Below are 16,057 nucleotides of genomic sequence, written 5' to 3'. Positions count from 1 at the left end.
ACGTATGTTGAAAGTTCAAGAAAAGGATTTTTGGCGTATTTGGGCTTCCTGCTCGTGGCATATCCTACACAAGGAACAAGCACCACGTGGTCGCAAGTCTGGGTCTTAGGAATATTTGAAGATTTAAATGCAGCATTTTTGACAAATACTGGAGATGGGTGGTAGCAGATAGCCAAGTTTGGTAGCAGAATGTTCACTGCTTGTTCGGTTTATGGGCCAACCTTAAATGCCCCTGCTGTATCAAAATATTTGAACACGGAAATGGCCTTATGACCAGCACCAGTTATTTTGTGTGTAGACCCAAAGATATGTTTGGTTAGTGGGTGTGCTTATTGCATACTGCAACATTATGTAGGCAGAAAGACTAGAGTCTTTCGGGCACTTCATCATTTAAGGAATAACCATGTTTTGGTGGATAACAGAGTCAAAGTTAAAGCACCAGAACCAGGTTATACATTTCTGCCCCCATACAAAGCATGCTAGGCTAGAATCTTTTTTACTTACCTTAGTTTGACTAATGGGATACAAACTGAGTAATATCCTTGAGTCATGTCAGATCATAACGCCTTGGTTTGAGATGCATCGAAAGCCTTAATAAGGGGAGAATCTCTCAGCCTCCTTCTAAATAGAAAAAAAATCAATCTAAATTTTTGATGAGTAAATATACAGAATTTAGAGATTTAGTGGCTCAATTGATTGTTGCTATCTCAGAGGGGATGACTGGCAGAAAAATATATGGCTCGCAGGAGATAATAGAGGGAGTGGGTGGGTCACTGGATGTTGGTACGACTACGCAAAAGGTGGTGGCTGGGAACATTTCAGAGGTCCAGGTTAAAGGGTAGGAGGTTAAGGCTGTTACTACTCCAGAGGTAATATTTGGGGTATTTTGGGAACTTTATAAGGAATCGTATCAAGCTTATGGGGAGGGGGAAGACAATGGTATGCTAAGATTCTTGGAGGCAATCATAGGTCGCAAGGTTGATTCTGTGATCAACAGTAAGTGGACCACTGTCAATTTGGGGCAAGGAAAGAAAGAGACGCCCGACTGCCTGTTCGGCTTTCCCAGAGTAGGTTGATTATGAGAGGGGCCGCTTACCAGTCTTTATCTGGAGACCGGCTGGGCCACGTGTGGCTGTGCCCGTCATCGCCATCACAAACCCTATCGGGGCAGGACTCAAGCCCCCAGCTTGCTCTGCAGCATCATGCCACCAACGTCAGCGTCATCGCACCAGGAGGTGCTTTAAGGAGCTCTGGGCTCCCGCAGCGTGGGAGCCCGTCATCGCATCACAAACCTTACCGGGGTATACTGGGGCAGGACTCAAGGCCCCAGCTTGCTCTGTGGCATCATGCTGCCAATGTCAGCTTCAGCCCACCACCCCCTTTGTTCTTCCTGATTCCAGCCCCGTTTAGAACTTGTCACTTGTTGTGGAATCCATTGTCCATTGTTGACAACAGGGGGGGTTAGACCATTAGTCCCATCCTGGAACACAGCCATCTACAAACGCTCTGGCACCAAGAGGTGCTTCCTAAATGCAGCGCATGCCCGGAGTTAAGCAGCAGGAGCTGGCTGGGCGTGTCATTGCTCTTTTTGGTTTAAAATTCGACGGAGGAGTAAAGAGTTGTCATCTGTGGGACAGCTATCCTACATCCAAGTAAGTGACACTGCTGCTGACCCTGTTTCAGTCCTAGGTGCTGGAGGGCTGAAAATGGTTAAACACAAGGCTGGTGGGACTAAGGCCTCTGCTGAGCCAAGGGCCAATACCAGACGGTCCACATTGGACACCTTTTTGACACGGGCAGTGAGAGCTGTAACTAAGGAGATAGACCACGCTGAATTGCGCATATCGCTCTGTGTACCTGGGTCCATGGGGAAGGCGAAGTGACGGCACCTATAACAAACCAAGTTTTGGGGTCAACAAAAGACAAGGAGTGTCAGAGTGATAAACCCGTAGAGGACCGGGACGTCTCCGCTGCCATTCAGCCACAGTTTATTCAGGGGGGGTGGAGCATACGACGGCTATAAACTTGACACCAACGTTGCCTACCATCACGCCTCTAGCAAAATGTAAAAGAAAGTCAAAGAACATTACTCATATTAATGAGTCTTTTCTGGACCCAACAAAGACTCAGGATTGGTTTAAAAACCTTAACGACATAGACAATCTCATCTGAATACCACTTTGGGACAAATTACCAGTCATTGTAAACAGGTTATTAGCACCGATAAAAAAGAAAATGGACAAACTGGAGAGAGGGTTAGAAACTGATATCACCTGTTGCTGTAATTTGCCCGGTATTTTACACACACAGTCTCCGGGGGGCAAGGAGGTGCAACCTAAAATCCCTAATACAACAAATAACTATACAACGGCGGGGACTGGTGATCAATCTGCCACGAGTTTAGCCCCCAGTAAGCCACGGTCAAACCACATAGCCAGTGTAGGATAGGACCCATTAATACAATTCCTACCCAAAAATCTACAGGAAACCAAAGCCATGTAGCCCACAATGTAAACTATACATCTAATAACTGTGACCATTCTACAGAGCAAGTAACCATCAACCTTTCCCCAGCCTGCTGCCCATATGTGTCAGTTTTGGCAAAAGTCCCTCCATTAAAAAATGGTACTAGAGAAACAGCGGAAGGCCTAAAGAATAAAGTGGTCTACTGGCTTAGCACTAAATGACTGTTTTCACCAACTAGCGCAGGCCAGATTCTATTCACATGAAGGGTAAAGTGGATTGGTACACAAGCAAAACGTTTCAAGGGGGATTACATTATCATTAATTTCCAAAATCCCAGAATAGCTGGTACTATCCATGCAACTGCAGCATTAATATCTTTGGCTGGCCATAGCATGGTTGTCTTACCACTTGATATTTTTTACAGCCATCTAAAAAATCAGGACCGCCCCCAGTTTTATCCCAGGCTGTACAGGCTCTAAGTTCGGCATACATCTGTTCCCAAATTTTACCTTTCTTAAATAGGTTTCAACCACTAAGTACCATGGAAGATAACGATTGACTCAGCTGCGATAAATATGTAGTAGATGATAAAATAATATATCATAATAGGGAGGCTACCAAGGTACAGGAGAGTAACGTGCTACCTAATGCTAACAACTGTGACCATGATATGGCCATTAAGCATATAGGGAAGCTATCTAAGCCTATTGAAAATAATCGTGCCAATAGTACAACAGGCAGTACCATAACTTCAACCGTGAATCCAATTAATGGTTTGGAGGGTGCAAAACACAGTTTTGCTACATGGAATGTGAACAGTCTTCTGAATAAAACAGGGAACCCTGATTGGCATAATTGTGTATCTAAATATGACATCATTTGTTTGCAAGAAACTTAGGGGCCTATTACGATGGAGGATTTTCCGGAGGATGCGGAAAATCCTCTGCGGACCCACCAAAGACCCGCCGCCACATTAGGATGGCTGGTGGGTCCTGGTTTCCGTCCGCAGCTTTTCCGCCGCGGTTGGCTTACAACCGCGGCGGAAAAGCTCTAATATGGTGACGGTGTCTCTCAGACACCGTCAGCCATATTAGGATGGGCTGTGAAAAATGCTTTTCCGTGGTGGGTTTTCCGCCGTGGAAAAGCATGTGTAACTTCACTGCAGGGGCCCGTTGCGGGCCCCCTGGGTGAAGGGGGGTGTGGGGGGTGCACATGGGGGGTACCTATGGTACCCCCCTGCATTCGTATGCAGAAATCGGCAGCCACCGCACGGTGCCTGCCACTTTCTGCATACAAATGCAATGTATGCATTTTTACCATTGCGGCGGATGCAGCTTGAAGCCGCACCCGCCGCAATGGTAACAATAGAGGATGTGACCGCCAGGGTGGTGGTCACAGGCTAATTGCACAGGAGGGACCTCCGCAGGCCATGCGGAGGTTCCCTCCTACTCTATGGTGGCGGAGGGACTCAGGTCCGTCCGCCATCATAATCGGCCCCATAGTGTTTGAAACCTATACATGTAGAGGGGTACTCTTCATACACCCTGGCAGCAATAGAATCACATGCAGGGTGGGCAAAAGGGGGGCTGTTAACCCTTATCTCCAACAAATCTCAGTTAACGTCAAGAAGATTCTGAACCCAGACCCACATTTTCAATTATTGTGGATGAAGAAAAATGGAGAGAAAGACCTGGTTATAAAAACCTACTATAACAACCTTTTTGATGTAACAAGCAGTAGGGTGGCAACGGCATTAGATCATCATTTGGAAACCTTCCTAAGCGTTATACATACAAATGTTATGTTAATATGGGAGGGAGATTTTAACATGCAAACCTGTGCTATTGGTGATACATGGTCATGTGGTTGTACTAATTAGGATGGGATGGTAAATTACCAAAATTGCCATAACGAGTATGGCGAAGCTTTGAACATTATTGTTGCCAAATATGATCTTGAGCTACTGAGGTATGACTGTGATATCAATGGTGAACTAGTCCCAACATTTACCAGTAGGAATTCGATCTCTATCATTGACCATTTGCTGATATGAGCATCAGTAAATGTTTTGTGCTGCACACCTACTAATATAAAGGCATCTTTAACTGACCACAATCTGATCACAATACCATTTCATTTTTGGGGTAAGAGGCAACATACTTTACCTGTTGTAAATAACATCACTGTAAGCAGGGCTAATGGTGTAAAAATGAAATGGGAAGGCGAAGACCCTACCATTATGTTGCAAATTGTAGTAGAGAAAAATATTGTGGAATTCAACTATTGCCTCCAGGAAGATATTGTACCTAATTTAATAGTTAAACATTTTAGACAAACCATCAGTTCCATAAAACGACTACTTACACATCACCTCAGTACCGCAGGGAAAAAGATAAGAGGATGCTTTGACCCCTATGCAGCAAAACACTCCGGTCGCTGAAACATGCCTTGAGCAGTTTACCTTGGGCCATTTTGACAATCAAACTTCTGCGTATTCAATATAAACAGGCCAGGGATAGCAGGATAAAAACACTCCAGAATGAAGCATGAGATAATCTCACCATTGCAGCAGAGAATACAAATACTAAGTTATTCTGGGACACAGTGAATGCACCATTCTTACAAAATGACAATACCCCAGAGCTCAACCATCTTGTCCCCTGTGAGAGTTGGGGGGCACATTTTTCATATATCTTTAAAGAGCATACTGAGGATGTAGTAAGGCCTATGTGGAGATTTAGAGGGGAATGGGGCTCAGAAAACCTAGAAATTACCCTAAAAAAAGTCAAGCTGACCATTAAAACTAGCGTAAGGGGACAGGCCCCTGGTCCAGATGGTGTGCCAGTTGATGTATTTAAATCTGTTCCTGACCTTTGGAGGCCTATCCTGACCAGGGTCTTTGAAGCAGCATCAACAGATAGTTACTTCTAGACTACTCATTGAAGGTCATTAGTAGAGTACTATTGGTAAGATTGGGGGAATGGTTACACAAAAAAATGAATCTTGTCCCTGGCTCAATACGGTTTCAGGAAGCAGATGGGTACCGTTGAACAATGCACCAACCTGTAGCTATTAATCGGGAAATATACAAAGGCCAAGATGGGTACTTTATATTTATGTTTCGCAGATCTGAGCAGTGCTTTTGATTTAGTCTACCATAATCTATTATGGGCATTGCTGATCTCCCTAGGAGCACCTAGACCGATTGTGAGTTCCTCTCACACCTCTTTGAAAAGCTAAAGAGCCAGGTACGTTTTGTCCCTCAAGGAGGATGCACACCTCAATTTAACCCCTTCCATGCTGATGACGAGCCCAGCTTGTCATGAGGCACAGTGGAGCTGTGCTCACGACGAGCTGGGCTTGTCATAACGGCCGCGGAACTACCATGCGCAATTGATTCCCTGCCTGTGCGGGAGAATCAATCAGTGGGCGGAGTCGTGACAAGCCCAGCTCATCATGAGCACAGCTTCACTGTGCCTCATGACGAGCTGGGCTCGCCACGAGCACTGTGGCGTCACTGCCCCCTCTCCTCCCCCCCGCGCCGTGAGGGAATTACCCCCACGGCGAAGGGGTTAAAGTTGGGCATGGCATTCGCCAGGGGTGTGTATTGACACCACTACTTTTCTCCCTTTATTAATGGGGTGGATAGTCATCTTAAGTCGCTGCAGACCGATGCCCCTAAGGCTGGTTGAAACTCAATACCAGTGCTGCTTTATGCAGATGACGCTGTACTCCTAGCTAGAACACTGGTAGGTCTACAGAAACTGATGAAGGCATTTGGCGAATATATGTCTTCAAAGAAAGTGGTTATTAACAAATCCAAAACATTTAACATGGTCTGTGGTCAAACACGAAAATCCTGCAGAACCTTTTTTATTGATAGTACACCAATTGTTTCAGTGAAATCCTTTTGTTATCTAGGGATACTGTTTGCAGGCAATGGCTCATGGACTCAGCATGTATTAAATACCAGAACCAAAATGGGCAAGGTCTCCCAGGGAATTTTCAGGTTTTCTTTGAAACTGAGTAGCCGAACTATTAAGGAAATGGTGGCAATATATATAAAGCTAAGGGCGTGACAATGGCAACCTATGGAGCTGGGCTCTGGGGCCACTCCAATGCCTATGCCCTGCAAATTGAGGAAAATACATTTTAAAAAGGCTTTTATATTTGCCACCATTTTCAGCAAACAATATAGTTCACAATGCAATTTATAGAGGATCTCCTTCTGGTTAAACCCTTTTTATTATGGATATCACTTTGGGCCAAGGGTGAGATTAGCTTTACTAGAAATATAATCTTTGACCGTCTTACCTTGGATAAAGCCCTAACTATACAGTGCCTATTTCCCATCAATTCTCTTCTGGGTGAATTGTGTAACGTGTCCGTTTGGTGATATTACCCAGTTTACATCAATTGCCAAGAATAGGATGAAACAAAAAACGTTCCAAGTTAGGTTTGCCAAACTTGATTTGGACAAGGGGAAAAAATCACCACTGATATTCAATAAGGCCTTGGATAAGGAAGAGGGGGCTAACTATTATCTGGCATATGTTAATATTACACAAGACCGCCTTGTGTTGACAAGGTTGAGATGCGGCATTGTGCATCACCTAGTTGCTTTTCAAAATATGAGTCCTTGCCCCTCTGATGCATTTCTGTGCCCCTGTGATGGCTATAGTAAACAAAGCACTCTGCACTTTCTATTATTCTGTAAACTGTACCAGAATCTGAGGATCCGTTATTTGAAAGCTATGTTTATTGCCCAGAACATTCAAACGCATACAATTGTATTGAACTTCTTGGTGTCACTAGGTGGCCCCCATGTGTTATAATGTTCCACGATTTAAAACGAATGCTAGTAAAGCAAGGAAAGCATATTGCAATAGCTAATGGATGGGGTACTATATTTTCTATTGTTCTTTGATCTATTGGACTTTGATAGATCTATATTACTGATTTGTAGTATTCAACTATAAAAATATCTGTACATATTTTTTTTAGATGTGTTTTAATCGTACCCCTTTAATATAATATTGTATACACAATATGGATTTTATCCTTCGTATGCTTATATTTATGTGTGCGATTTTAGCGATGTACCTTTATGCTGTATTTTGTTTTGCATCCGAATAAAGTTTATTAACGAACAAACGATTCTGAATAGCATTAACTTCTGCATGCTCCTTCTATAATGATGAAATCTGGGAGGTATTTAAGACCCTGCCTTCCTGTTAGACAGTGGGCACATATTAAAAATCCATTAGAGCTGTATAAGGTCTTATTTCCGGTGCTTGAAGCAGATATGGCTAAAATCTTAGAAGGGGTACAAAGTGGCAACCTGACCCGGACACTTAGGCCAGTTCAATTATAGCAGTGTTTACAAATAAAAGGGAAGCCCCCTCAAGATCCTGACTCTTACAGACCCATCACTCTTATCAAGAGTGTCATTAATCTTTAATCAAAAAGTTTAGGAACTAGGTTAAGTCGGGTGATCACATGGCTTTGATCTTGTCAGATGCCCAAATGGCTTTTGACAGGGTAGCTTGTGATTATTCTGGGTGGTTATAAAATGGTATAATCGGTTTTATCAGGGCTATACAAGCAGTTTATAAAAAAAAACGCATCTATACTTCGAAGAGTGTCCTCACCTCCCTTATTCTTCATGAGCTGCTATTACTCAAGTAATACCTAACAACACATGCAGCATCCAAATGTAGCCAATGCCATGCTGCAGGATCTCAAAATGTTGTACCTTGCAGTCCCCAAGGTGTGGTGGGTACTGCTGCCTCCAGGCAAATGTAGCAGGCAGGCATCTTTTACACCCCCCTCTTTTAGGTCCTCAAAGGCTCCCTATGCTTTCTCCTCACACATCTTATTTACTGATCCCGATATTACTTTCACCTAGAAGAGTTGTATCCTGTGATGGAGGGATATGGAATTACCCAGTCTTTGATAAGGTCATCGAAAAAACGTACCTGCTATTCTTGTCAGTGATTATGTAAACGCCTGTTATGTGGTGGAATGAGGAAAGGCCCTTTTTCAAGAACTGGGCCCAGTACAAGGTGCTCTGTTGAGATGCCACAGGCACAATGCAAAGAAAGAGAAACCAGATGAATCACAGTATCCAGTAAGTATGTGGTAAGAAAGTACTAAAATCAGAAAAACAAGGATGGAAGGAGTTGTAAGATGAGAAGCGGCTGTTATGTAGGGATGCCTAGAAATATTTCAGCATTTACTCACCTATCAGGAGAGTGAGAGGGATGGGCCTTCTTATCTCCTTCGTAACTGATACAACTAAACGCAACAGATGTGTGGGCTACTCATATGCAATTAACCTGTTATCTAAACTCCTAACACATCACAGATATATTTTGACATTAGAAGTCACCTCACCCATGATTGGTAGTGCCAGGTTTCGTCATGGGTGCCTTCTTGTTATCCTAGTAGGAATGTACTACTTGAATTAGCTCGACCACTGGTTGGGAGCTTGTGATAAATATGTTTTGGATAAATGCAGGGATCCAACTGTGGGCTAAACATGGCTAAGGGTATTCCCTTAAGACATCTCTCTAATTTTATTCTATGGGTACTCTTGTGATGACTAAACAGTAACAAAACCTGAATGTCTAATAAAAGATGATGTTACAGACATCCATTGTTCAATACTTTCATACACGTTTCAACCATTTTTTTAAATCCCTATTGGGTATCCAGCTTTCCTCAGGGCATGAGATATCCCTCCCACTCTCCCTACTTTGTTGGGATTTTTTTTTCAACCAAATCAAAAGTAAGATTCCTGTGATTTATCTTCAATGCTGTGTTTAGCCTTAATTCATTGATTAGAGTAATGGTTAAAGCTATCCGTTCCCAGCAGAAACAACAATGGAATTAAACCATCCAATAGTTGGGAGGTGCAGTGGTAAACTTCTTCCTCGATTAGGAAATGCCCAAAATGTTAGCTTGCATGAGTTGTAGAATTTGTTGCGATCAAACTCCCCACTAACAAGTTCACAAAATACAGACCCTCCTGAAAACATAGTTCCATAAACAAAGTTATGTTTAAGGTCCCTGTTGCCAGACATACTAAATAGGGTCTGAAGGCCTTCTGTGTCCAGGGTGCTCTTTAATGGAATAGCATTCTGCTAGAAATATGCCTCCTTACACCTCTCTTTAAGTTTAGAAAGGACACAAAAATCTGACTTTTCTCCCAGTAATTAGTAAATCCTGCATCTACACTCCATTCACTGTTGATCATCTTCTAGTGCCAAGTGATTCCCATCCTGAAGTGAATGCTTGCACTTTATTAAATATCATCAGATAAATAAATAAACTTGTCTTCCAGCATACCAAATCTAGAAACCATAAAACGCCGAAACGTTGATAGGCAGGGGGCTCATATTTGAATAAAAAAAAACACACCACCCTGTGGTGGAGGAGACACGAAATTCCCTGGTGCTGGCACCCCACCAAAGGAATAACCCCCTTACGACTTCCAAAAGGCCTATATCTTATGATTTTCAGAAACAAAGACAAAATACATTTTTTTCGATCTCTGGCATTGCTGCAGCTTCCACAATAACTGTAAAAATGTTTACACCGTAGCTGTAGCGCTGTGACCGTCAGGAGGCTCTCTGAAGCGGTCGCTCCCTCACTGCTCCCTGCTCTACCCCACACGTGGTATCGTAGCGCCTAGACTGCACTGCCATAGCAACAATTATTTCTAGATCCGAGCGCAGCGTATTTACTGTGGATTGTGCATTATTACACTGTTGTGACGCGCGCTTTGCAATTTACTAGAACTGAGCGCACTAGATCTTGCTGAACAGACCGTCATTTAATTTATTTTGTGCCTTATCATATTGCTCTGACACTCGCTTTGCAATTTGTTGCCTGATTGTGCTGCCCAGTCGATCGCCTGCTACATCGTGCCCAATCTCATCCTGTTCCCTATCGTGGCTTGCAGCCATCTTGTTGCTTGTTTGTTTACTGTGCCTCCCAGACCGGCCCTCGACCCCGCTCCCGCCTCCCAGCTGCCCCGCCCTCGCCCCTCCCCTTTCACTATCCATTTATGACAGATGCCTTAACGCGCAGCGTTCACGCGCAGCGAGCGCGCCCCATGCGCGCCGAAGGTGCGCCAAAGGTAAGCCCGTCTACGCCCGTCCGCGCCTGGACCGCGCCCTGCGCCAGACCCCCTGGCCCCCGCACTACCCACCCCACCCGCATCATCTACACCGCCTCCACCCTCTTAGCCCTTAATCCCGGCCGACTCCCCAACTGCGCCCAACACACTCCTGGACACACCCATGGACCCTTCACATGCAACTCCTGCAAGTTTGACGGCACCAAGACCAACTCCCCATCCACTAACACCAAACAGAGACCTGACACCAACCACCTTAAATGCATCCTGCTCAACACCCGCTCAGTCCACAGACACACCATCGACCTCTGGAACCTACTCGACACCATCTCTCCGGACGTCGCCTTCCTAACAGAAACATGGATGAACGCCTCCTCAGCCCCAGACATCACCATTGCCATCCCGGAAGGCTACAAGATCATCCAGAAAGACCGCGCCAAGCAAACAGGAGGAGGCATCGCCATCGTCCATAGGAACTCCATCCGCATCTCAACCAGCTCCGACGTCAACCTCGCTAGCGCCGAGCACCGTCACTTCCAGATCCACACCGACCCCAAGACCACACTCAGAGGCACCCTCCTATACAGGCCACCAGGACCCCGTGCACAATTCAGCGAAGACATCACTGACTTTATCACCCCACACGCCCTCCCTTCCGAGGACTACATTCTATTGGGAGACCTCAATTTTCACCTGGAAAAAAGCAACGACAGCAACACCACCGCCCTTCTGGACAATCTCGCCAACCTCGGCCTCAAACAACTTGTCAACTCCCCCACACACCACGCAGGCCACACACTCGACCCCATCTTCACCTCCAGCAAACATATCTCCTTCAGCCACACCACAGCTCTCCATTGGACGGACCACAGTTGCGTTCACTTTATCTACAAAAAGACCACAACCCACAACCATCATCAACCTATTCTGCGAAGAAATTGGAACAAAATCACCTTCGACCAGATCTCCTCATCGCTTCTTCAAAACCCCCCTGCCCATTCTTCGAACCCCAACCAAGCAGCCATTAACCTCACTCAATGGCTAACCAACAGCGCCGACAACCTAGCTCCCCTGAAAAAACGTCAAATCAAAATAGGCAGCAAAAACGCCCCCTGGTTCAACGATGATCTTAAGAAATCCAAGAAACTCTGTCGCTCCCTTGAGAAGGCCTGGAAAAAAGACCCAAACACCAGCACCAAGGACGCCTTCAAAAACGCCATCCGCATACACCACCAACTGATCCGCACCGCCAAGAAAGCCGCTTTCAAAGACCGACTTGACACCAACGCCCACAACAGCAAAGAATTATTCAACATCGTCAAAGAGTTTACCAACCCCAATGCCAACTCCAACGACATCACCCCCTCTCAAGCCCTTTGCGACTCCCTAGCTTCGTTCTTCCACGACAAAATCGCAGACATCCACAACAGCTTCAACAACCAACCCGGAGACCAACCCACCCAACCTTCTGCCGTACCGTCACCCCCCCTGAGCATCCTTAATGACTGGAACACAATCTCCACTGAGGACACCATCCGCCTGATGATCTCCATTCACTCAGGATCCCCCACACACCCATGCCCTCACCACATCTTCAACAAAGCAGACTCCATCATTGCACCACACCTCCGAGATATCATCAACTGCTCCCTCAACTCCGCCACCTTCCCGGACAGCTGGAAACACGCCGAACTCAGCGCCCTTCTAAAAAAAAACACAGCTGACCCCACCGAACTTAAAAACTACCGCCCCATCTCGCTCCTTCCATTCCCGGCCAAGGTCATCGAGAAAGCTGTCAACAACCAGCTTGCCGCCTTCCTCGAAACCAACAAATCCCTCGACTCCTCTCAGTCCGGCTTCCGAACCAAACACAGCACTGAGACCGCACTCATCGCAGCAACAGACGACATACGAACTCTTCTGGACAATGGAGACACAGTCGCCCTCATCCTCCTCGACCTCTCCGCAGCCTTCGACACAGTCTGTCACAGCACCCTGCTACAACGCCTCAGAAGCATCGGAATCCAAGGAAAAGCACTGGAATGGATCACCTCGTTCCTTTCCGGAAGAACCCAGAGAGTCCGCCTCCCACCATTCAAATCTGAGGCCACTGAAGTCATTTGCGGCGTGCCACAGGGATCCTCACTCAGTCCTACCCTCTTCAACGTATACATGAGCCCCCTCGCGGCCATCGCCCGCCAACATAACCTCAACATCATCTCCTACGCTGATGACACTCAACTGATCCTCTCACTCACCAAAGACCCTAACACCGCCAAAACCAACCTACATGAAGGAATGAGAGAAGTAGCCGAGTGGATGAAGCAGAGCCGTCTGAAACTGAATTCCGACAAAACAGAAGTCCTTATCTTAGGCACCTCCCCCTCCGCCTGGGACGACTCGTGGTGGCCAGAGTCCCTTGGAAAAGCACCCATCCCGACAGACCACGCACGGAACCTGGGCGTCATTCTGGACTCCTCACTCTCGATGACCAGACAAGTCAACACCGTTTCATCATCCTGCTTCAACATTCTTCGCATGCTCAAAAAAACATTTCGCTGGATCCCCACCAAAACTAGAAAAACGGTCACCCACGCTCTGGTGACAAGCCGCCTGGACTACGGAAACACCCTATATGCCGGTACCACCGCAAAACTTCAGAAAAAACTCCAACGCATCCAGAACGCATCAGCCAGACTCATACTAGACATCCAGCGCAAAGACCACATTTCTGGTCACCTGAAAAACCTCCACTGGCTCCCCGTCAATAAGAGAATAACATTCCGCCTTCTAACCCACGCACACAAAGCACTTTACGAACTTGGACCCGAATGCCTCAACACACGACTTTCCTTCTACACCCCCTCCCGCCAGCTACGCTCCTCCCACCAAGCCCTTGCTGCTGTACCTCGCATCAACAAAACCACCATGGGAGGAAGATCCTTCCCCTACCTGGCGGCAAAAACCTGGAACTCACTTCCCATTCACCTTCGCCTCACTCAGAACCACCTAACATTCAGAAAGCAACTTAAAACCTGGATATTCGACAAGTAATTCCCCACCCTTCTCCAAGCGCCTTGAGACCCTCTGGGTATGTAGCGCGCTATATAAATTAACTGAATTGAATTGAATTACTTTAATGCACTTTCACCAATTTACAGTAGTTTACTTTAAGGTTCTTTGCATTACCTAGCCTTCACTAGATCCATTCAATTGTACTAATTTAATTGTACAACTACTGTGAATTCTTATGCTGTTGTTTAACCTCTATCTACTCACATATACCTAGCTACTATATTTGATTACCTTATTTGCTCTGAAGTACATAGAGGCAATTATATGGTGCACTGTGCGCTACACTAATGAACACATAATAATACATTTGCAAGGCTGACTATTGTTTCTGTTTTTATAATCCATTTTTAAATGCTTGAGCACTTTACAAATGTTGAGGGATAGTGACAAACAGAATGCGACCAAAATTATCTTTTCTTTACATGTACTGTAATACGCTTAATATGTTTGTGAACATAGGATATGTAAACCTACTGCAAGCATTTCATGAATATTTGTAGGACTCTGCGGTAAAATAAATGACTAACAGCTAGATTCATCAAAGTGAAATCGGCTCGCAAAGGGCCAGATTCTGAGAATCTGGCCCTTTGCGAGCGCAATTTTTGCATTTGGGATTCATCATCCCAAACGCAAAAATCGCATTTATAGAATTCGCAAATCTGCGAGGAATTGCATTTAAGGAATCTCTATTTGAGATTTCTTAAATGCAATTCACGAAACATTTAAAAACTGCGAATTCGCAATTTTGGGCCGCTATTTACCGCAAAGTCAAACCTCGTGGTAAATAGCGGAAACTTAGAAAAATGCACTTAAGTGCATTTTTCTAAGTTGTATGTTACATACACACATGTCCCAAGGATATGTGTGTGCGTAACACCAGCATCCAATGTCATTTCAGGGGTGCAACAGGGTGTCCATTGGACACCCCTGCACCCTTGAAATCGCAAAATCAAAATGTGAATTGCTAATAGCGATTCGCACATTGATATGTCTTCCCATTCTTTCCTATGGGCCTTTCTCTACTTGTAAATCGAAGTGTGTGGATTCACTTGTAATTTACTCAAGGGGACGAGTGACAAACATAACCGGGAAACTTGAGTTGCTTTAGACTTAAAGCATTGTTTATAACGTTTGCCTATGTCTCATGCTCTTGTGTGATTGCATTTTGCATTGTATTGTACCGTGTATAAACCTGTGCGCCACGGAGTTAAGTGGCAATCTCTTTTGAACCTCGTTTCACCAACGACTTCTAAGACCACTGTACTAGCTGCAGCTAATAAATACTATCTACTACGCCAGACGAAGAGTCTGCGTCTCTGTTTCTGACAAGGCAGTTGAATCCAGGGGATTTCAGGCGTACCCTGCGCCGCCGAGCCTTAAGGCTGCAGTTCTCCAACTGGTGCCCAACGCAGGGCGACTTCAGCGGTAGCAGTTGAGCCCGAGGGTCGTGAGGAGCCCCGCAGGAAAATTCCGGAGGAAGTGCACCACGTGACCGACCCCTGTATGTTGGAAGTGGATCGAAGGTCTTTGACAGCGCAGCTACTCCTCTCCGACGGCTGCTGACGACTGCTGCCCTGACTGTCGCCCTGCCTTGGACCCTTCTGATGATGTTTGGTAAAGCGAGACGATAGTCGGACCTTCGCTGGTGTAGGACGATCCTTAGTTAAGTATTTAGTGGGTCGCTCCCACAAAACTTAGTTTTGTTTTGGTTTTTGGGTTTTTATTCAGGTATTGCAATACCCGAAGCCAAGGGGTAAGTACGTTTGTACTGTTTCATTGATTTACACCCCTTGTTGTTTGTGAGCAGTCTAGGGAAGTAACGATGCCTGGACTGAGTAAGTTCAAAAGAATTTGTTGTTTAGGTTGTACGAGGGATTCCCAGTTGGAGGAATCATGTCCGATCCCCCCAGGTGAAACTCCCACTTATGAGCTCTATTCGAAACATGGTATTGGTCCCATTACCTTTAACGAGACATGGGTCCGATACACTAAAAATAGTGGAGTTTTGAGATGGCCCCAAAATGGTAGTTTTGATCCCGCCATACTAGATAATTTGGAAACGATTCTGTTTAGAAGAAAAGCCCGGCCGGCAATGTTTGACTCTTTTCGCCTTTGGCGTAAGGAAGCCAAACTGAAGGAAATTAAACAAGCAAAAAGGGATAAGAAAGCACAAAACATGTCAAGTATAGAGGCTGCTCAGCAGTTTAACCCCTTCTACGCTCATGACGAGGTCAGCTCGTCATGGGCGTAACCTGCGCTACGCGGATGACGAGCTAACCTTGTCACGTAACGCGGGATTTTTAAAATCGCAGCGCGCAGCGGGAAAACCGCTAGCGCGCATGCGGTTACAAATAATGAAGTAGACGGTGCGAA

Source organism: Lissotriton helveticus, chromosome 11 (genome assembly GCF_964261635.1).
Source record: "Lissotriton helveticus chromosome 11, aLisHel1.1, whole genome shotgun sequence".
In the NCBI taxonomy this organism is placed as follows: domain Eukaryota; kingdom Metazoa; phylum Chordata; class Amphibia; order Caudata; family Salamandridae; genus Lissotriton; species Lissotriton helveticus.
The sequence above is the reverse complement of the archived record's forward strand: the minus strand, read 5'-3'. Positions refer to the sequence as shown.